The sequence below is a fragment of the Lontra canadensis genome, unplaced genomic scaffold (genome assembly GCF_010015895.1).
Source record: "Lontra canadensis isolate GAN:19392208 unplaced genomic scaffold, GSC_riverotter_1.0 scaffold12, whole genome shotgun sequence".
Classification (NCBI taxonomy): domain Eukaryota; kingdom Metazoa; phylum Chordata; class Mammalia; order Carnivora; family Mustelidae; genus Lontra; species Lontra canadensis.
The window spans coordinates 4,157,578-4,181,726 of NW_022631006.1; the positions used below are offsets into that span (position 1 = coordinate 4,157,578).

The 24,149-nt window shown below is 36.4% G+C and overlaps 1 long non-coding RNA gene across 2 annotated transcripts; it reads left to right on the forward strand.

Annotated features, from left to right (window-relative positions):
* The first annotated feature begins 374 nt into the window (after positions 1-374).
* LOC116867416 lies at positions 375-17,852 on the forward strand. 2 transcript variants are annotated; one of them, XR_004382594.1, is made up of 4 exons: positions 375-462; positions 694-809; positions 9,337-9,476; positions 17,735-17,852. It is a non-coding gene; the product is annotated as an uncharacterized LOC116867416 (long non-coding RNA). The 2 variants fall into 2 exon arrangements; XR_004382595.1 differs by lacking the exon at positions 694-809.
* Positions 17,853-24,149: the final 6,297 nt, after the last annotated feature.

Here is a 24,149-nt window from a genome sequence, read left to right on the forward strand (position 1 = left end):
AGAAACAGAAATAAGAAAGGATGCCATAAAAATGGGGAAAAAACCACAAAAACAAAAACAAAAAAAAACCAAAACAATGTTTTTCTGTCATGCTCTCTTCTACAGTAACTAACCAGGATCTCAAAGCAAAATGCATACCTTGGGAAGATATGGGTGTAAATCCTTATTTCAGAGAGTCTTTATAATTTTGAAACTTTCTGAATTTTTGTCAGATGTCGCTAGATGTCCATTGTTTATACCTCCTCATGCCGCTCACAAAGACCTTGTTCTAGAAATAGGGAAGGGTTCATGTTTCCATCTGCTTGAGGTTTGCTTGTGCTTGTGTTTTTGGATTACTTTAAATTTTTGTACGTTTTTGTTTTCTGCAGTAATCCTTTTAAGTCCGTGTCATGCAGTGAGACCTGCTTTTGTTAAAATGAGATAATATGATATGGAAATCCACTTGAGTACTATGACGCTTGGGTAAGTTGAAAGCAAATAAAAATGTTAGTATCACAATGCCAACCCTTCCGTGTTGTAGAACGCTCGCTCTTTCTGCAAGATTTCTTTGCCAATCTGACATGATGTGTGAACATCTGATATGCAGACCAAGAGAGGGTACAGAATAAATTTGTATATTATATAAAAGTAAAGCTCAGTCTTTTCTGTAGCTTTGGGTAAAAAATAGGACAATCTAGTATTTTCTTCCCACAGCCCAGGGAATCATCATAGGAATCCCTGGAGTCTACATGCCTACCTTTTGACGTTGTTGCCCTAGAGGGTGCCAAAAGGAAGCAGTGGAAGTAGAGATCTGAAGAAAAATACATGAGGTAAAGCAAGTGAATGTGGTGCTAATACCTTGCTCTTTCAACAGTCCTTGTTGAATCAATTGAGTTTTTGGTTTTTTTAATTTCTATCACAACTCTTATTTTGGTCCATAACTTATATCTGACGTACTACAAGGCATAATTGTAATTTTAGGTTATTATACTTTTTTATTTGTATTTATGTATATTTTCAAAATGTTACAGCATGGCATGCATTGTGAGGTATAAACAATGAAAATCTAATCATAGCTGAAAAATTTCAGAAATAAAGTTTTTGCAATACTATTTCAAATTAAAAAATAAAAAGAACCAAGTTAAATGCAGAAAATGTTTTCTGTTTATTTTCCAAAGATTTGTATGTTACATAGTAACAATAGTTGGCAATTTTTGCAAGGTATATGTGAGAGAATCTTAAGCCTGTCTGAAATTTTAAAGATAAATAGGCCCTTGATAATTTTTCTTTATATTATATATATACCTATTATATTAATATGTCATATTAGATATTATGTATAAAATATGTAACATAGAATCATGTTATAGTTATAGTTTGTAAATTACATATCCCTTTTTAATTTAAGTTTTCTTTATTCTGTTATTTATTTTTGTCACTTCTTCAATCATAAACATCTCCACCAGAATGCAGGCAGAAGAAATAAAAAGATGCAATCAAGCAATTTAATTCTGTCTTACAAGAGCAATAACGAAAATCAGTGTTTATGTCTGACTTTTAGCTTACTAAATGTTTTCACATTTATCTTTTTACTTGATTTGGCCAACATTCTAAAGTAGATATTAATATTATTAGTAGTATTATGTCCCCATTTTATAGATGAGGAACTTAACTGTGGAGTGACTTGCTCAAGGGCTTTGTGTCCAACAAGTATAAGAGCTAGGACTTGAGATCTCACAACTGTTTTTTTTTTTTTTCCGAATAATATTCTGTTATCTTTGTGTATCCAATTGTACAATGCATTACAATTCAGTTCTAGCAGGGGGTATAAGGGCAAGAGAGGTTAGACCTTTCAAAATCCTTTAAATATGAGACATACCAAATTAACAAGAAATAATGTACAGAAAATAAGAGATATCAATATATCAACTGTCAATTTAAGAAATTATTAATATTTTGCAAAATTCACTTCACTTTTCCATCTTTAAATACATCCATTAATACTATGGAATATTAATGTCTAAGGTTTTTGGTTTCATTCCTTTTTTCTTCTTATTCCTTAATTATTCTGAAGTGTAATAGATTATTTCTAATTGTTTTATATCTTTTAATGTTTTTCATAATAACTATATTGTTTGGGTTTAAAAACTTATGTATATAAGTCTGTGTGTTGAGGGTGGGAGCATTATGCCATATGTTTTAATTGGCAACTTGTTTTTTCTTCATTTTTACATCATGGTGTGAAGATTTAATTCATTCATTACACTCTTGTTCAATATTTCATTGCATGAATAAGCCACATCACATTTCCTAATTGAGAAAGCTTGGGTGTTTGTGCTTTTTTCTGTCACAAACATTGCTACAGTAAATACCCTTAGTATGTCTCCTTTTCCATACACTTGAGAGACTTTAAGGTAGGTATGTAAGAAGAGTAAGTTCTGGGTTTTAAGGTATGTGCACCAATACCCTTCCAAGGGAATTCCGAATTGTTTACCAACATGGTGGTACCAATTTGCACTCTTACCAAAATTTCCATATTCTAATGTGCTTATTTTCATAGTATTACTAGGCTATTCATTTTGTCAACCAAATGAGTACGAAATAGTGTTTTCATTGTTGAACATTTATGTCCTTGCTTTTAGTGAAGTTGAAAAATTTCAAGTATTTTATCAACAAGTCATGCTTCTTTTGCATGTGTTTCCTGATACCTTTGCCCTTTCTTGATACCTTTGTTTCTATTGCGTTACTTGTCTTTTCCTTATTGATTCATGGTAGTTTTATATATTCTGAATTATAATCTGTTTTTAGCGGTAAGGATTATAAATATCTTCTAATTTGTGGTTTGTCTTTTTATTTCATTTATTTTTGTTTTACACATTTTTATTCTTTGTTTAGAAGATACTTCTACTCTCCCTAAGTTTTTTCACAGAAAACTTTAAATCCTATGATCTCATTTGAAATGCCCTCTACTTTTTTCATTATGATGAGATTCCACTTAACACCAAAGATTTAAAATTTGAAAAACAAATGACTGGAAAAAAGCCAATTTGAAAAGGCTACATACTATATAATTCCAACTATATGACATTCTGGAAAAAGCAAAACTGTGGAGACAGTAAAAACATTAGGGGTTGCCAGGGGCTTAGTGGGAGGGAGGGAGGGAGGATGAATAGACGGAACACGGGATTTTTAGGTCAGTGAAACTCTTCTGTGTGGTACTGCAATGCTTGATAAATGACATTATACATTTATCAAAACTCATAGAACGTACAAACACAAGCAGTAAATTACAATGTCAACTACGGACTTTAATTAAAAATGTATCCTTATTGGCTCAACAATGATAACAAATGCACCACACTGGTGCATGATGTTAATAATAGGGGAAAACAAATTGGAGGATCAGGGAGTGTACTGGAACTCTGTGTACTTTCTGCTCATTTTTTTCTGTAACATAAAACTTCTCTAAAAAAGTAAACTCTATTAATTTAAAGGAATGCATTCTCTGACAAGGAATACTTACTTCTTCTCCACATATGAAAGTGATTAGAACCCTGAAGGAAGTATTAGAAAAGATCTGGTTTTGGGGTACTTGGACAGCTCGGTGGGTGAAACATTCAACTCTTGATTTCAGCTCAAGTCATGATCTTGGGGTCATGAGATTGAGCCCCGTGTTGGACTGCATGCTCAGTGGGGAATCTGCTTGAGATTCTCTTCACCATCTCCCTGTGCTGCCCCCCTCCACCACTTTCTCTCTCTTTCTTCCTCTCTAAACTAACTAAATAAATAAAATCTTAAAAAAAAGAAAAGAAAAGAAAAAGAATTGGTTTTGTAAGTCAGGAATAAATTATCTGGTGATGAGGGTGCCCAGATCTGGATAGGTATATGCTTGTTGTCCTGCTGTAATTATTAATAGCGTCCACTATCTCTCTCAAAAACTGTCCCATTTAGACAATAAATTATATGACCATCTTGACCCCCTACAGGCTTGGCTATCAAATATGAGATATACAGATTTCTTTGACTAAAATAGGTTGGAAGGTGGTTTAGAGATGTCTTCCAGTTTCCCTCGCTCTTGGTGTAAGAAGCAGCTTACTTTTCAGTAAGTAAGTGAGTACGATGTGGTCTGAGTTAAAACACACAATCTTTTGGGGCCTCAAGCTTCCTCATTTGGAAAATAAGAGACTTGAGTCAGATAATCATTTTCTTTTAGTTCTAAACTTGTATGATTATGTGTTCTACAATTTTTAGGTATGCTGCTGAAGCCAAGAGTAGTGAGAGATAAGTCTAGAAAAGTAAATGAGGCAAAAAAAAGTAGAGGTTCTGAGAAGTTTAGAGTTGGGTCTTGCACTTCCAGGTATGATAGGGCTGCTGGCATCAACCAAACATTCCCACTGAGAGTAACTAGAAAATCAGATACAATACAATAAATAATTGTTTGAAGGAGGTGGTGAGAACCAGCTGGTATTTGAGGTTCATGATTAGGGAGAGAGGGAATAGCATCTTATACTTCATTTGTCCCTTCCGGAAATCAGCTGATTCTTGCTGTGAGTTCTGTGCTTGAGAATCTGGGGCAGCTCTTACTATGAGACACAGGAGCTGGCAAAGCTTTGGCAATCATGTGGGGCTGGAGAGGCAAAGCTTAGATTTCAGGGCTGTTAGAGCAGCCAGGACTTGAAGGTCCAAGTTCCTGAAGTAAAGAAAAGCACAAAGAAGTAAGCCTGATTCTCAGTTTTTTGTTTGTTTTTGGAACGTGTTAAAATCTCAAAAAGAAACACACACACACACACACACACACACACACACACACAAAAGAAAGATTTATTTATTTATTTATTGAGAGAAAGAAAGCAGGGGGACGGGCAGTGGTAGAGGGAGAGAATCTCAAGCAGAGTCCCCACTAAGTGTGGAGCCTGACTCAGAGCCAGATCTCCTGACCCTGAGATCATGACCTGAGCCAAAATCAAGTGTTGGATGCTTAACTGACTGAGCCACCCAGGTGCCCCAGGAACTTGCTAAATTCTTAAGTTGCTCAGGGTTAGAACTTAAGAAGCAAAGCAAAAATGTACTGACAGTTAATGTGGAGTTGTTGGCATCTTCATAACCTCAAGGAGAAGGAATAAAATAGGGTTTAGGATATGTTGAAGAAGGGCCCTAATCCCAGGCTTTCGGTCAGGATCTCTCGGAGGCTGTACTCCAGAACAGTGGGGGCAGAGGGAAGAGAGTAAATTGAAGCTTACTAAAATTGAAATCCAGTCTCAGCTCAGCTCAGCTGTGGATTAGATGAAGGCATTTTTGTTTTTTTTTCTCTAGCTGAGTGGGGAAGATGACAGATGATACTATCTTAAGACTACACATTTTCATACAGGATAGATAATATTCAGTAAAAACATGCATGCACACATACACACAAAAAACGGGTCCAGTATTTTTAAAAACATAATACAAAGTGGTGTATAGGACACAAACCTTCATTTAGAGCCCCTGATAATAGCAGCGTATAGACAGGACCAAGAGAAGGTGGGGATTGCTGTGAGGACAATTTACCCACATCCCTACGAGGAACCATTACATCAGTTTGGACACTTTGTGTTGTAAATGACAGAAACCCTATTTCTAACAGACTGAAGCAATCAAAATAATTTATTGGCTTATTAGCTGTAAAATCCATAGATGATGGGCTAGGTTTCTGGATTTGTTTTTGGGGTGCAACTCTGTCATCAAAGACAGTTTCACTTTCGGAGTGTCAGCTGTAAATCTTCCCTCATAGCAGCAAAATGGCTTCATTAATTCCAGACTTCACATACACACAATTCTTTAGAAGAAAAGATATGGCTGTGGACTAGTAGCTTTCTCAGAATTGTGAGAAACGTTCTAGAGATGAAGCCTCCAGGAAACATTTTTCTCAGAACAAACTGGCACAGATTGGGTTCAGTGTCAATTACCGGACATATGCCTATGACCAATAACTCTGACAGATGACATAGGAAGGCTCTAATTGGTTTAAAACAACCACAGCCCCCTCATAGAGCAGAGCACTACACATCCCAAAAGCAGCGTAGGAGGTGTTGGGGAAGCATAATCAACAGCTACTATGGAAGTTTTGAATAAATATGTGCACGGTGAAAGAAACATGCAACTATTTAAAAAAAAAAAAAAAAGGCCAGGGCACCTGGGTGGCTCAGTTGGTTGAGTATCTGCCCACTGCTCAGGGCTCAGGTCATGATCTCCACCGTCCTGGGATCAGTCCCATGCTGGGCTCCCCACTCAGCGGGGAGCCTGCTTCTTCTGCTTCTTCCTCTGCCCAACCCCTTCTCCCCCCGTCTTGTGCTCTTTCTCTCAAATAAATAAATAAGGTCTTTAAAGAAAAAAGCCTAGAAAAAAAGAGAAAATATATAATTATTGCAGGTAAAGTGACCATTCCAGAAGAACATGTGTATATGAAAGAAGAACATTTTCTATAGGAAATGCTGGGAACTGTCAGATTTAAGGTGATTAAATACACAAAGGAAAAGAATAAAAAGATAGTGTAAATTAAAAGAGGATATTGCTAAGCCAATTTAAAAAAAGACCTTCAGTAAAAATAGCTACATTATGGGATTAATTTATAAATTAGAAATAGAGCAGTAGAGAATCAACATGGGTACCAATCTAATCAGTAACATGGGGAGATTCTTAGGAAAATGAGCAAAATAGAGCAGAGAAGATGAAGAAATGATGTCAAAAGAGGCTGTAATATATATGAAGCCAGAAATTGGAGATTACATGTGTCGATAATTGGTGTTCCCTGAAGTAGAGAATAATATAGGAAGAAAATGATCTATTTTCAAAGATGTGATAGAAAACTCCCCTGAAATGAAAGAAAATATGATCCTGTACATCAAAAATGTGGCCCTCTATACCAGGAAAAACTGTTGTCAAAAAACATGTAAACACACATCCTGGGAAAGATGATTGGATATCAAGCCCCTTCCCCTACAAAAAAAAAAAAAAAAAAAGCCTTGGTTTTAAAATCAGAAAATGGAAATCTCCCTCAAGGATAAATAATCAATTTGACCCATAGATTTAAGGTTATTCTACCAAAAGTCTGAAGTTTGCCTGAATGGGTTTGTGCACATGTATGTGTGTACACACTGATTTTTCCCTCTCTCGCTGTCTCTCTCTGCCAAATAAAATCTTAAAAAGAAAAAAGAAATAAGAAAAAAATTACAATATCTTAGGTAAAGAAGGAGTTCTTAAGACATAAAAAGAGGGTACAACATACAGGGAAAAACTTGGATAAATTTGACTCATGTAAAACCAGGGACTGCTGTTTATCAAAAGACGCCTTAAAGATAGTGTTGGCAAAGGTTTACAGTAATCAGAACTCTTTGGCATTGCTGGTGGAAATATAAATTTGTACAGCCATCTTGGAAAACAGTTTGTATTATCTCATAAATAATCCCAGCTACCCTGCTTCTTTGATACGCCCTAGAGAAGATGATGTACCTCAGCCCCAGGACATGATATAAGAATGCTTGCAGCAGCACATTTTCTAGAAGTAAAAGCAAATGGACACACAGACACTGGAAATACCAAATACCGCTCAGGTAGATAATGGATGAATTCTTTGTGGATGCATTCCATGAATGCTAGAAACCTTGTAAAGGAAGAAACTGCCTCTACTATAAGAACATGGAAAAAATCTCAGGAACACAATTTTGAGGGGAACAAAGCAAATCATGGCAGGATACATAGGATATGATTCTATTTGTATGCAAAGCAAAGGTTGAATCAGTTTCTCCGAAATTACTGAGCTGGAAAAAATAGTGGCAGAATCAATGAATAAATATAGGAGTTGCATCTTTGAAAAATCAAAACCAAACCATAAACTAGATAAAGCTGTCTAAAATAATAAAGAAACAAAATAGAAGAAACACAAATATATATACAATTAGGAATATATCCATTTTTGGTTGCTGCTTTTCCAAATTACCACAGGATTTTTTGTTTGTTCTCTCTCTCTCTCTCTTTTTTTTTTAAGATTTATTTCTTTATTTGGCAGAAGCAGCAGAGGGAGAGGGAGAAGCAGACTCCCCACTGAGCCAGGAGCCTGTTGCAGGACTGGATTCCAGGACCTTGGGATCATCACCTGAGTTGAAGACAGCTGTTTAATCAACTGAGCCACCCAGGTGTCCCAAATTACCACAAAGTGGCTTAAAACAACACAAACTTATTATCTCACAATTCTGTAGGTCAGAAGTGTAGCTGGGCTTGGATGATCATCAGGTTCCTCTGGCCCAGGGCTGAAGGGATGAAATGAAGGTATCAACCTGAGCTCTCATTCTGAGGTGCTGGGGAAGAGTCTGCTTTCGAAGCTCATTTAAGCGTTGGCAAAGCTCACTTCCTTGTGGTTGTAGGGCTGAGGTTACTGCTTCCTTGCTGGCTTTCAGTGAGGAGCCTCTCTCAGCTCCTTCAAACCAGCAGCTGTGTGTCAAATCCTTCTCATACTTCTAATCTTGCCCATGTTCTTCACGGCACATTCATTCTACCATATTTTCTGACTCCAGTTGGAGAAAGTTCTGTGCTTTTAAGGGTTTCCATGCTTTGATTGTGTCCCCCAGGATAATCCAAGAAACTCTCCCCTTCTCAAGGTCTATAGCCTTATCCTATCTGCAAGTACCATAACATATTAAAAAATTCGGAGGGTTAGGGCATGGGGGCCGGGCAAGGTGGTAGAGAGACTGAGCATTCATCTGCATACTATAAAAAAATAAGGAAAGAGAAATAACCCCTGATGCAGAAAAACACAACATATATTATAAAGCACAGATCTATGCAAATAAGTGTGAAAACCTACCGAAATGGACAATTTTGTAAGAAAACATAATTTACTAAATTTATCATGAAAAGAGGCAGACAAAAATCTCTCCATGGGAGGGAACTAAGACTATCAAATTTCCTACAACAGCACCAGTCCAAATGGTTTCACAGTTGATTTTTTCAAAACTTCACGAAATAGATAATATCCAATGTTATCTACATAGTCCGAGAAAATTGAGAAAAGGGTATGCCAGCTATTATTTATTTGTATCCAGCCTCTTAACTGACCATCTGTATTCTCTTCTGTATTTCGAGGATCTGGAAGCTCTTGCTAGCAGGGTTCTGGTTAATTCTGCCAGCTGGAGGCACTAATGTAAGATTAGGAAGGGGGAGGAATGGAGAAGCCAAGTTCTCCTTCTGGCAGTGGTGGCCGGTCCGGGGCTGGTGTGAGCGGGCTCCTGAGTAGCTGTGATGGGGGTGGTGATGGTCCAAAGGCAGCAGTGGCCACAATGACTATGTGGTTACTTCTTCCAGGCCTGCAGCTGCTTCCTGTAGGTCCTGATCTCAGGGTGACATCTTGCTCTTCCAGCCCTACCAAACGTCTTGAGACTGGACTTCCTATTTCAACTCCCTCTCTGCTGGAAATATCCTGAATGCTTCCCATGCTTCTTACTGGAATCTGACGGATACAGAAGGTAAGCATTTGAGTTGTTTTTATAAAGCCTGCTCAAATTGATCCCATAATCTGACAAACACAACATAAAAAGGAAATGTCAAACTGATCTTATTAATGAATGTTAGTGTAAAACTTCTAAAGAAAATGTTATATAAAATATTAAAATAAAAACAGTTTAATGAATACTTCTATAAGTAATAAATCATGAATAACTGGGGCTCATCTCAAAGTCATTTACCATATCAATATGTCGAAGGAGGACAAGGGAATGAAATAACAGGTATAAATTTTCGAAAGAGGGAGACAAATTTGTTTCTCATGGTAATGTACTTATATAGCCCCAAAGAATCAGCTGAAAAGCTATTAGACACAATATGAATATTTAATAAAGTGCCTGGTTACAAAATTAATCTATAAAATAATTAGCTTTTGGTTTTAAAAACAATAACTGATATGAAAGAAAATATCTTCATTACAAAAGCAAGGAAAAAAATAAAGCCAGAGAAAAGCTTTTGAAAATGCGCAAACCTGCATGAAGAGAACTTTAGAACACTGACCAGGGCGTAGAAAGAGGACTGAAGGGGAGCCTGGGTGGCTCAGTCATTAAGCATCTGCCTTCCGCTCCCTTGGGTCATGATTCCGGGGTTCCTGGGATGGAGCCCCGCCTTGGGCGGGGTTCCCTGCTCAGTAAGGAGCCTGCTTCTCCCTCTCCCTCTGCTGCTCCCTCTACTTGTGTTCCCTTTCTCTCTCTCTCAAATAAATAAAGAAAATCTTAAAAAAAAAAAAAAGCAGACTGAAGACATGAAAAGAGGCATCTTATATTTTGGTTAGCAAGCTTCATGTTACAGAGATATCAATCCTTTGTAAAATAATCTGCTAAAACCATGTGTACATTCTCATCAAAATACTGAAATGTTTAATTTTAATTTTTTACTTTTTGATTCTGATAAAATAATTCTAAAATACAAATTTTGGTGAATATAAGTTTGGGTGAATACTGAGAACAAAAAAGAAATGTGAGGGTCTAACGGTATCCAAGAATAAAATGTACCATGAATGCAACAGTAATTAAAACAGTATGGCACTGATGCAGGAATAAAGCTGATGACCATGAACCAGAGCAGGAAGTTCAAAATAAACTCATGTACCTAGGAGAGTCAGCCTATGATGCAGATGACTTTTCAAATCTTTGAAAGTATGCACTTCTTAATATATACTAATAGGATAATTAGCTAACTTGAATGACACAAATTTAAATGAATCCTGATCCCCCTTCTCTCATTATATCAAAATAAATTCCAAATTAGTTAAAAAAAAAAGTAATGTGTAAGTGAAAATTACAAATATTAAAAGGGCATATGAGTAAGTTTGTTTTTATACTTTGAATGAAGAAAAAGCTCTTTTAAGCATAAACCCAGCAACTATAAAGAAAAATAACTGATATATTTTGAGCACAAGTATTAAAATTTTTTCTGTTAGGTAAGATTAATGGATGGATGGATGGATGGATGAATAGAGTCAAATGACAAATTTTTTTTCACAGATTAAAAAATAGTTATAAAATGTATCAAGCAGAAGGATTGAATCTTTCAACAGACAGAAAAGCTCATTAAAATCAATGTGAAAAAGATTAACCAACAATCTAACAGAAAAATGGTCAAAGGATATGAATAGTCAAAGGGAAAAATATAAATGGTTAATAACTTTAGGAATAGTCCTAAAGTTAAAATAGTCCTAAAGTTAATTAATTCTTCAAAATTAATGAAATGCAGCGGCGCCTGGGTGGCTCAGTGGGTTAAAGTCTCTGCCTTCGGCTCAGGTCATGATCCCAGGGTCTTGGGATCGAGTCCCGCATTGGGCTCTCTGCTCAACAGGGAGCCTGCTTCCTCCTCTCTCTCTGCCTGCTTCTCTGCCTACTTGTGATCTCTGTCAAATAAATAAATAAATAAATAATCTAAAAAAAATAATGAAATGCAATTGGAAATAATGAAACACACTTGAATCATTAATCACATTAGGAAAAATGAATCCAGTCTATAATCCCATTGTTGGTAAATAGAATACAGTGACCAATACACTTGGTATAAGTATAAAATGGTACAATGTTTTTGGAGGTAAACAGGCAGTTTTGATACACACCTTAAATTCATATATCCCATAAAGGAACAATGGAGATTTCCCTGCATATTTCATTTATATATTAAACACATAATCTATTGAACACTTACTATGTGCTGTTCTCTGTGTTCACTACCAGGGATACAGCAGTGATCAAGAAAGTCTTTGTCCGTAAGGTTTCTGCTATCCAAAATATAACATTGCTTGTAGTGATTTAAAACAAACAAACAAACTTGATGTTAGGAGAATTTTTGTGTGTTGGTAATCCATACAACATGATACCATGAAATTATTAAAGAGAATGAGATAAACATGAGTGTACTTTTTGGGAAAGTTCATGAATAAGCGTGAAGCAGAAAAACAAGTCACATTAAGTATGCATAATATAGTGTTACCCCAAAGTGTCAAGATACACACACACAGACAGACATACACACAAACACATTCATGTGCCTATAAAATAAAACATCTAGAAGAATACATAATTCATTCAAGAGATCATCACTGGGAAGTTGCATGGGAAAAGAGGGAGATGTCAGAATATTTCTCGTAATTTCATAGAATTCTAAATTGCTTATTTCTTCTTATAATCATATATTAATTTTTAATAATTAAAAAACTCCATCTCAGATGTTTTTAGAAAGAAGTCTCTCAAAAGGTCATTTACATTGATTCCCAGAGCATATTGGGATCTGTTGGCGAACTTCACATTTCCACTTCCTCCCATGGGAATGGGTTCCTGCTTAATTAAGTGACCCAGCCTGCAGGGAAGTTATTGGCAACACCATTTGGAACACCTAGATGTATCCCAGGAGTTCTATTTCTTAACTGGGAGGTAGTCCATCAAATAGAAAATTGACTTCATTTTTGAAGTGCAACCCGTTCGCCTTCTAGCATTGTTGACTAAGTTTCCCCTCACCATTGTGGAGTCCTCACGCTAGAAGTCATCACTGCTGTTGGTTGGTGTTTGAAGATACCAAGGGGGAAGAGCTATTGTTTATTTCATAATCCAAAAGTGATCATAAGGTGTTTATTTTAATAGTCTTCCCTTTATATTTATTGCCTGGGCCAAACAGGAAAAAATCTGTGGGCCTGACACTTGGTTTTGCAAATACACCTTTCCTGGCAATGATGATGGTCCCAAGGCAGCAGTGGCATGGGCATCTTAAAATAAAACATCTTTCTTACATAGAAGAGGTGTACAATTCTCTAAAGGTTTTGTCATGGCATTTAAGTAGGCTGATATTCTACAGAGTAGTCATACCTACAGATTTGATGGATTATATTTTAGGAACAATGATTGTTTTCAGTGGGGGGAAAAGCCTCCACAGACGGATTGATACTGGGCTCCATGCTGGGTCTTATGCATTAATCATGAAGTATCATGCTTATGCAAATGTGTAGACTCCCAATTAGGCAGAGAGCACAGAGCCCTGGGAATAATGTTATGGGCTATTGGGCCTTTGAAATACACTCCTTGGCCAAATTTTCAAAAGCAAAGCAGATTTGAGATGCCTTTTTACTCTTGAAAACAGGTGTACAATTGTCTTCTTAGTGCTTATTTCATGCCTTCGACCTTAAAATAAAGCTTTCTCCCAGTTGGCATGATTTTCCCTCATTGCTCAACAGAAGCAGTGGATATTCTGAATCACTGACAAGAAAATAAAATGTTCATTCAAAATCTATACGTGCTAAGAATATTGAGGATACATCAATATTTGGGGTTTTGAGCCACACATTTTGAATGTTTCGTGTATTCAGTTTTCCTCTGGCAAGCTCTTCCATCTCTTATATTTTCTGTGATTAATCAAAATATTCAGGTTTCTATGTTGTAAATCCTCTGCACATGATGCAAATATCATGAAGAGAAAACACAAATGCTGGAAGACAGACTTTTGCTTTTATGTATTACTTCTCATTTTCAAACTTTACTTTGTTAACTTGAAACTGCTGAGGTCTTACCCTGGCTCTTATTATCATAAGACACTTGTTGGATCCACTCCAGTATCTGGCGAGGATGTAGTGGTGGGTGGGAATGAGGGAGAATAAGAAGAAAGTTTGGAGAAGTTTTTGCTCTCCTTCATTTAAATATCTCTTTCTAAGGTGGTCATTTTGAGTTTGGTTATGTCTACTTGCTAATTATTCAGATGAGACATATAGATTGGCAAATCGAATGTTGCTACATAAGGAAATTTCGTAGGTTAGGAGAAAGGATGAAAAGATAAATTTTTGTAGTCGTATATACGGTAATCCTTGCCTCTAACTATCTAGTTTTAACAAAAGCTTCAGACACATGTTTGAATGTTTCTTATTCAACTGGGAATCAATTGAATAAGAAACCAGTTGAAGGAAATCCCTACTTCCTTCATCAACAATATCTAGGACACAGCTAATTGATAAGTCATTTACTATATAAGTCTTGCTTCCCATACAGCTCTCACTCATGGCTTGAGTGGTGTGGAGGACTGGCAGGGATGGAGAGAAAGAAGGAGGGGGGAAGAAGAGAGGGAGGGAGGGTCAAAAGAGGGAGGAAGACTATAGGCTTAAGGGAGAAAGAGAGAGCTGGAAACCTTCTTTATAATATTTGAAAGTTGAAGATAATGTCTGGAAAACCCTCCTTCGTGGGAAGAAAGGACTTCCTGACTTTTAAAAATGGTGTTAATCTACTGCGCTCTTTTTTCAGAATGCTCCTGGCTATGTGAGTAACACTTCCAATTAGATCTCGTTGAAAAGTTTGTACAGAAGTCTGTAGCCCTCCAAATGCAATTTATTACATTAGGCGATTCAACAAAAGATTGGCTTTTCTTAGCCCAGGCCATATATGGCATTGGCAAGTTAGTCCAGTCAATCTTTTTCGACATAGCTTCTTAATCCTGGCAACAAAATCATCCTTCTTTCTTCTCTTTCTCACGGTCTCTTTCTTTTTCACACACCACACACACATGCATACATGATTTTAATGATTAAACATTTTAAGTAACTACTGCTCCTCACTTTATGAGGACTGTAGGAAAAAAATGTCTCTGTGTAATCCTGTCAGTGGAGAAACTCATTTCTAAATACATTATTAAAAATCCAGGCCTACCGAGGGGACTTCGTAGGGCATGTCGTATGTTTCCTGTGACTTTTGAGTAGCTGTGGAAAGGGAGGTGTGCCCATTTGCCCCAAGCAGGACCTGCTCTACAATTGAGGTCCTCCCTTCATCTCCAAATTTGGAAAGTTTCACTCTCCCCACTGGTGGTGTCCTCCGTGAAATCAGAAGCCTACAAGGAGAAAGATCAAAGGGTGAGAGAAAGGCCACGGTACATCGTTGCAGGAAAACATCTGATTTCTGTTGCACTTAGGTTTATTTAGGTGTTTTCTGTTTCCATAGTGAAAAACAAAGCAGCAACTGGAGAAATAAGGCAATAGAAAATTATGATGTCAAGCTGGAATTTGTTGAATGGAAATTAATGAAACTTAATGATGCTCCCGAGTTTTCTCTTCTACAAGAAGGTTATAAAAGGGCTTTTTGTGTCAGTGTATTGCCTTGCTTGCTTCACTCTGTGTTGTTACTTTGATTTTTGTGTTTACTATGCAAGAGAAGTATTTTTTCCCACCATGGTCTGGAACAAAGGGCAGAGTAGTGCTTGGTGCTGACCAGTATCATCATATCCTTAAGAAAAAAAAGGAGCATCATATTTTTAAGAAAATAATCTAGTACTATGATCTGGTAAAATGGAACCCTTTCAGACAGGATAGCCTTGATCAGTAGAAGGTGGTGGTCTTTCCTCACAGAAATGCAGAGAAACAAGAAAGGACAGGCTTCAGCTTCCTAAGGCATCCCACCACCCCATACCAGCCATCCCTTACATCGAATAAGTCTTCCAACCCTGTTTATAACTGAGCCCAAGAAAAATATCTCAGCATGACTCTGCCAGTTAATCGCCACCAAATTTGTTCCATCCTTAATATAATTTTTTCATCTCTCAGTTAGCTACAGTAAGCTGTTCTGTAATGACAATTTGCACTACTTTCTCCCATTCTATTTAGACTTTACTTCTAATTAGAACAAATAGCAGTTTTCGAAGTGTTATGTGGGGGCTCTTGGAAGAGCCCCAAGACCCTGTCAGGAGGTCCTCATGGTCAAACCTATGATTTTGTAAATTATTTGTCTTTTCTACTCTTATCCTCTTACATATGTGCAGTAGAGTTTTCCAAAAGCAATATGAAGTGTTCCACAGATTTTTAAAATTGATTTTAATGAGTTCATTAATAATTTTAATTAATTTATTAATTTAACAGATTAGAAGCAGATATTAGATTCCAGCTATCTTTTATTAACAGATATTAAAAAGATTAAGGAATTTGCAAAAATGTAAAACAGTGCCTATCTTCTTATTAATTTTTAAGTAATATTTTGGAAAACGTAGTGATATTTCATAAAATATGTTTGTATTAACATGTGGTTTATTATTATTTATTATTTTATTATTTTAGGTTTATTATTTTTACTATTATTTTAGGCTATTTGTAAATACATGCTTTTAGATTTTTTGAGTTTTAAGAAAAGGTCTTTGGGATCCTCCATAATTTTTAAGAATTTTAGGGAATCCTGAGATGAAAACATTTGGGAATCCTTAGCTTACAAAGTGAGCAGAGCAGAGTCAAAGTAGGAAGTGATGCCTTTATCTTTAGTGTCAGAAAGTACTTATAAATTAAGTACAGCTGGGCCCTGCTTTATAATAATCAAGTGTATTAATATTAATATTCACAATGAAGATAAATTGTGGTAAAATTCAAACTTAAAGCAGCTTTGATGAGTTTTTTAAGTACACTGTGACTAGTTTTCAAAACTATAAGTGCATTTTCAACTTTTTAAAAAAGATTTTATTTATTTGAAAGAGACAAAGACAGAGTGCATGTGAGAGAAAGGGGGAGTAGGGGAAGGAGAAGCAGACTCCCAGCTGAACAGAGAGCCTGATGCAGGACTTGATCCCAGGACCCCAGAATCATGACCTGAGCCAAAGGCAGACACTTAAGTGACTGAGCCACCTGGGCACCCTCATTTTCAGCTTCTAAGAACATATGTAGTGCAACCTGATGAACACATTGGCCCTTATTCTAGGTGAATTAAAGTAATACTCTTTGGGTATGAGAAAAATAGCAGTAATTTAACTGGGCCTTAAAGACAATGAAGCTGAAAAATCTGTATTTGGTCTTTTTTACAAAAACTGTAAAACCAAAGTAAGATATAGGGAAAATGAAAATGTGACTGGCTCTAGAAGAAAGAGATTAATATCCTTTTCAGAACCAATTTATTTTAACGTGAGTTTTGTTTTGTTTTGTTTTAAGGTAGAAATAAGAAGAGCAAAGAATCATCCAAGGACAAACTAGATTACTCTGCCAGATTTGCCAAAGAGTGTTGCTATTTGAGATACTATTTTAAAAAATTAGAGCAGGGAAACTTGATTAAAATTGGTTTGGGGAGAATCAAGGGAATCAAGAATTGAGAGAGAGAAAAACAGAGTTGACTTTGGGGACCCGCAGAGAGAGCTGTTCCACTTGAAATTAACAAATGGGTTTGAGGTTTAGCAAGGAAAGTCTGAACTTGAACTACACAAAAGCCGAAAACACTAACTGTACTCAGAGAAAAATAAGAAAAACAGTCCAGGACAAGTTAACAAGTTGCATCTAGTTAGTAACAAGAGCATATGTTGACTGGGGGCATGTGTGTGTGTGTGTGTGTTTGTGTGTGGTACTGGTGTTAGGTTTCAGAATTTGCTGCACACACTCTTGATGACAGGGAGCCCACCATGTTTATGGGCCCTGAAAATGGTCCATTCTAAGGAGGAAACCAAAGGGCCCAGAGGTATGTGGTTTTTGAGCAAGTCTGTCCTTTGCAGAAGGAGAAACGCACATCTACTTCTCTGATTTCTGGGGTGTGCTTTCCTGTACCCAGAAGTCCACAGTCACTGCTAAGAGTCCTGTTCCTGACAGCTAGTTAAAGTGCCATGTTTTCAGTAATGGCTACCAATTCTGACATTTGATTTTTAGCAGTTGACATTTGACTGGCTCTTGAGTTTACTATCAGAAGATGGGCTTTTGCTTCTCTTCAGTTGTAAGATTTGCTGAATTAATTTTTATCAAAATTTTCAAAATTTTTATCAAATTTTTCAGAAATAATACATCAGGCCCCTCTCCCCGGAAGACAAGCTGGAAGAACAAGAGGACAACAACCCAAGCGTCCCCATAAAACTGTACAACCCCAACACCAGAGGAAAATAGTATATTAAGTTCCTGGTATTGCCTCATGGCCTTTTTATTTCTTTGATTTGACTTTTCTTTTCTTTTTTTTAATTCTTTCTCAACGTTTTTTCTGTTTTTTTTTTTTCTTTTATCATTTCAACTAGATGCTTAGTACAACATATTCCATAGTAACTTTTTAACTTGAAATTTTTCACACATATACTTTTTTCTTTTTCTTTATATCTATATCTATATCTGTATATAGATATATAGAGATGTAAGCTTCAATGTAGTCCTTTTCTCCTTATTCAATTCTATATATATATATATATATATATAATCAGTTTTAATTTCCCTGTATCTCTGGAAAGTAGTGTTCTCTAACAAAGAGAACAAAATACACCCAGGAAGAACTCAAAATATCATCATCTTTAGCCAAGAAAAGGACAAGGAAGATCTTTCTTCAATTTAGAGCTCTTTATAGAGTTTGTCATTAACTGAACACAAAAGGTTAGAATGAAAAATTTTAGCCATCTTCATCATATATGTGGCCACAGCCTCTACTTAAATTTTCCATTTAAAATATGTCATATCTATGCATGCCTAAATTGGATCTACTTAAAATCAAAGCTACCTAATGGTACTGAAACTTTTTATATGATTAAACACATGATGGAAAAGATAAAGCACCAGTCTTCCTGCTCACACACTGTAGGGGGCCAAGAAATGATTTTCCAAGTTGCAGCATCTAAACTGTAGCATCATAACCTAGGAATTATTCAGAGATCTAAGTTCCTTAAAGCTCATACATACAAATGTACCCATGTAAACACACATGTACATACATACAAAAAACCATGTACATACAAATGTACACCATGTAAACCTGCTGAATGTTGCTCAAAAAATATGGGAGGGGCGCCTGGATGGCTCAGTGGGTCAAGCCTCTGCCTACGTCTCAGGCCATGATCTCAGGGTCCTGGGATCGAGCCCTGCGTCAGGCTCTCTGCTTGGTGGGGATCCTGCTTCCTCCTCTCTCTCTCTGCCTGCCTCTCTGCCTACTTGTGATTTCTCTGTCAAATAAATAATAAAATCTTAAAATAAAATATGGGAAAGAGTTAAATGTAGAAAATACATGTTACAAGTAGAATTTAAACTGAAGAGATTGAACTCATAGACCCCTTAAGCAGTTGTAAGGAAGCAAGCTGCAAAAAAACATACCACCAGAATTAAAAAGGAGGACAGGGATGAGAGAAATAAGCTTCTGTGGAGAAACAAGCTAGGACTGAAAAAGGTTAACACAACACACACACACACACACAGAATACAGGCCCTGGTTTTAGTAGCTTTACAAAAATTTCTGAAGGAAATTTCAGGTTTCTTTGAATATTGATGGGCCATAGGAAGTTCATATCTGGTAAGGAATGTTAACAGTGTTCTCTATAGCTATAGTGAGTGGTCAGACACCCCTTGTAGAAGGTTTTCACACACACACATACACACAGTAAATCTGGTGATTGGCCCCCTGCAAAAGGTATACAAAATCACCTTAATTTTCTTTCCAACTTTGAAGCTATGAGCATTAGGGACCTTTGGGTAGTTTCCTTGCTTGGGATTGTATGTCTACTTTCCTTTTATTTAAGTAGTTGCATTGGATTCAAGGTTTGTTCCGGGTTCTTGCGTATGTTCTGAGATTAGGGTCTTAACTATATTAAAAATGAATAATGCTCCAGAAAACTTTCAGAATGAGAAATGATTTTAAGGATATTTAAAAATGTAGAGCAAAGAAAGAAAGTCTTAGGGAAGTGGTGAAATAGATTGAGATTGTTTGAATTAAAATGTAGGACTCATACCCTGATAAAACAAAGGTCTTCCTTCATAGCTGAGGTGGTGATCATTATTGTCTGAACATTAACTTTCTGTAGGGTCCAACGTAGAAACTGACTCCAGACCTTCTAAATCAGAGGATCTTAAAATGTTTTGTGCTGTCAATCTCTTGGGCCGTCTGGTGAAGCCTGTGGACTATTCCTCTGAATAATGTTTTTACAAAGGCAGCCAACTATATTAAAATAGAAATCCAGGTTCAGAATATATCTACATTATATCCATGCATATCCATGCATAACCATACATGGATATAACACATTTATATCCACAATATATCCATATTATATCCACATTATGGATATACTCTAAAGATGGAACCAACAGACTCTCTTGATGAACTGGATCTGGCCTGAGAGAAAAAGTTAAAAAATGACTCTATGCTGTTGGCAGAACAAATGGGAGTGTGGAATGTCCGTACTTAAACTGTCTTTAGTCTAGTAAAACTAAAACCCCTGTACACTTAAATGCAGGGGAAGGAACAGAGGCCTACTGCTTCGGATAATTTTTTCTCATTATTAGACATCCACTAAATTGGTGATGGTCACTGAGGCTTCTTTTTTTTTCTCCCTCCAGATTAAATTTGTGAAAGAAAACCAATAAGAAATGATTGTTTAAAAGTACATCTTTCGATACAATATGATTTATTTGTTCTATCTATGGTTTCCTTTATTGGCCATTAACTAGTTATTAAATATTTTTCATGCTAAAATAATGTCAGTTTCTTATATGGTTGCCACTCAGTTCCATGTAAGGGTCTACTCATAGCTAGCACTGCCTTGATGCTTGATAAAGTGTAAATAATGCAAAGAAGACAATGGAGAAAGTATCACAAGCACTCACTGAGCTCAGCAAGTTCAGGGTAATGTTGACATTAACAGTCCAACATTATTTAGAACATGGGGCGCGTGGGTGGCTCAGTGGGTTAAGCCTCTGCCTTCGGCTCAGGTCCTGATCCCGCAGTCCTGGGATTGGGCCAACATCGGGCTCTCTGCTCAGCGGGGAGCCTGCTTCCCCCCTCTCTCTCTGCCTGCTGCTCTGCCTACTTGTGATCTGTCTGCCAAATAAATAAATAAAATCTTAAAAAAAAAAAGAACACATCGTATTTGGCTTTTATTCTGAGTATATCTGATCATTGTTTCATGTGTCATTCTTTGGAGTAGTTAACGAAATGCATGAGGTGAACTTTCATCAGGGAACAAGGAACTGCAAAGTGTCAGCCTCACAGCCCTCCCCATAGGGGTCAGCGGAAGGCGAGTTAATGAGTGGCCCTGCTAAGTACACAATAATAGAACCTTGGGTTAAGCACGTGACTGCGGCTTAGATTCCTGGGTCTAATTGTCTTAAATGACTGAAGAATAGGAAACAGGGAGCTTACTATGTTTGCTTTGAAATGTTCCTTCCTTTACCTTTGAAACTGCTGGTTTTATGGTCCAACTCATTCTAAAAACCCTGCTCTCTGTGACTATTTATGGCTGTCAATAAGGAGAGAAAGGAGTAGGAACATAAAGGATGAAGTTTAAACTAGAGTGATGCCAATTTATACTGTTCTGGGTCCTTTTTTTTTTTTTTTTTAAGTATGTTCTTTTTTCTTCAGGGTGGGGTCTTGAGCTTCAGGTTTTGGAGTTGGTAGATTCTATTTTTCTGACAATAAATGTGAATCTCCTAGATTAACATGTGTCAGAGAAAACAAAGTTATAAAAAGCATGTGTGTTTGGTAAGGGGAATTGTGGAATTGGAAGTGGAGACGACAGGAAATCTTTGGGATGGAGGAAACGGATGAAGAGAGAAATAAGTGGGGAAAGCATCAGGCTCCCTTTGCTTTACCTGTACAATTTTCAAAATCTTGGAACTAAAGTGAAGAAAACCACAGAGAACAATTAATTCCATCTTCACTGTGTATAATATGTAATTTGCTCTTTCAGTTAAGGATATGTAGCACCAATGACCAACTTTAGGCAAAAGTATAAAGTAAGTGAGATTATTTTTAAAAACTTACCATTCCTTTTTCATTGGTCTTTAGTCTCCCTCTGGGTCAGTACTATTAGTGCACCTAGTAGGTACAGGTACACTCATTCAAGCCTCCTAGGAATTTTCCATGTGGGCATGTTGTATCTTCTCTGACCTCCCTTAAAATATACTTGTTCAGTGTCCCAGACTTTCAGAGCCAACAATGTGATGAGAGTTAATTAAATATCGTAAAAAAAAAAAACCCTCTAAATCATAAGTCTTTAATTAACAAAATAATAGATAATTTCTGGGTAATATCTGAGCTTTTAACTCATTCTAGATAGTAATTTCATTTTAACAAGATACTCTTACGCTTTACCTAAAATAAATAGAATGGCTATTTTAGACTATAAGAGAATAGTGAGAAAAAGATCTATGTATATGATGGTTCTTTCAGTTCCTTTTAAACTTGACCTTTAGGTGACAACCTGTTCAGACCAGGAAAACATACAGGTCAACAGCAGAAAGACTAGAGCTTATAATCATACAGATACAGACTATAATGTATCTCCAGATCTTCTATCATCAAAATAATAAAATAATTAGTAAATACCAATCATTGGTAAATACCATTGGTGAAGGAAGTAAAAGGAGTTTGGTATTATTTATGCTAGGAGAAATTTGGTTAATATTTTTAGGAACTGAATGTGAAATTGTAGATTCCCTAGGCATTCCATTTCATAAGATTCAAAGAAATAGGCTGTACCTGTAGTAGAAGAAACTTAATTTAAGACCCCAGGAAAACATTATGCCATCTCTAGAACCTACATTTAAAGGATTTTTAACTTCTCTCTCTGCTGAGCTTTATGACCACATTAGATACTTCTCTTGATTGGCTAAGTTTGCTTATCAACCCAATGACATGTTTGTTTCCTAATACTAAGGCTTGGAATCTGTGAAGCTTCCCAGCATTGTCCCTCTCCTCACACAACCTGAGGCAGCAAAACATGATGGTTCTTTCTTGGTTGTGAGCTCCCTCAAGGAATATCAAGAATTTACTGAAATCTCTGCCTAATTGCAGAGAATAAATTCTCATGCTGCTCTTTTGCAAATATTTCAAATTATTTGTCTAACAGTAAATTAGATCTGACATGTTAATTGGTTTAGGGAGCCATGCATGATGTTTGCTCATTTGCGACTAATTTCTAATACATTAGTACTTTTGAAAAAAAAAAAAAAATAGATCAACTTGGAGAAAACTGGGTCTAGAGTTCAATCACCCTGCAACTTCTATTATCAAAGAGATCACAGACACTAAAATTAATGTGAAAGGTGTATATGTGGCTCATTCCAGGCCTGGCTGATGACTCATATGACTATAAACACATAATTCCACTTCATCTTTCCTGGGGCTTTTCCTTCAGTAAAATAGATCTAATAATACCACATACCAGCCTCATAAGGAAATTGGCAGAATTAATGAGATAATAAAAATCGTGGGAAATAGTTGTTGAAAGGACCTCAGGGCCTTGTCTTTACACTCCCTCCTGCTGAGTGGGAACATCTGACCTATCCAAATCCCCAAATCCATTCTTTCAATGTTCTTGAGCAGACTTAATCACTTAGGCTGGAGAAGCTACTTCCGTTCCCCCCTCAAGTCCTCCTCTGCTTTATCAACTTGATAATTGAATCATTTATCACAAAGTTGAACCTAAATCTCCTTTTTGGTGGCAGATAGATAATTCTGTGACTTTTTCAGAGAACATGGCAAATGGCGGCATGATCCAGAAACTCCATGGAATCATTTGGAAATAGTACATCTTGCAGTTATGTGTTCTTGTTTTTTTGTTTGTTTGTTTGTTTTTTCCTAAGACTCCTTTTCCTTAAGGTTGGTTTCTGGTGAATGATAGAGAAGCTGGATACATCAAAAGACAGTCTTACAATGAACACAACTTATTCTACATACAAGTCACTATCAGTGATAAACAGAGACATTTGGTAGCTTCATGAGATTTTTTTAGCCAGTTATGTATTTTTAAAAATATATTTTTAGCATAGAACTATAAATAAACCAGAATGTCATGTAGCTAAGCAAACTTTTGGCATTTAGGAACCACTTTAAGAGGTTCACAAACGGGTGCCTGGGTGGCTCAGTGGGTTAAGCCTCTGTCTTCAGCTCAGGTCATGATCTCAGGGTCTTGGAATCGAGTCCCGCATCGGGCTCTCTGCTTGGCAGGGAGCCTGCTTCCTCCTCTCTCTCTCTGCCTACCTCTCTAACTACTTGTGGTCACTCTTTGTCAAATAAATAAAATAAAAAATCTTAAAAAAAAAAGAGGTTCACAAACTCAGGCCATTAAAAAAATATGTGGACATTGTATATATAAAATATATATAAATTATATATATAATATATATAGATAAATATAATAAGACATATATAGAACATATATAAAACATTCTATATATCATATATAATGATTATGTAATGCTTTTATATAAAATGATTTTTTAA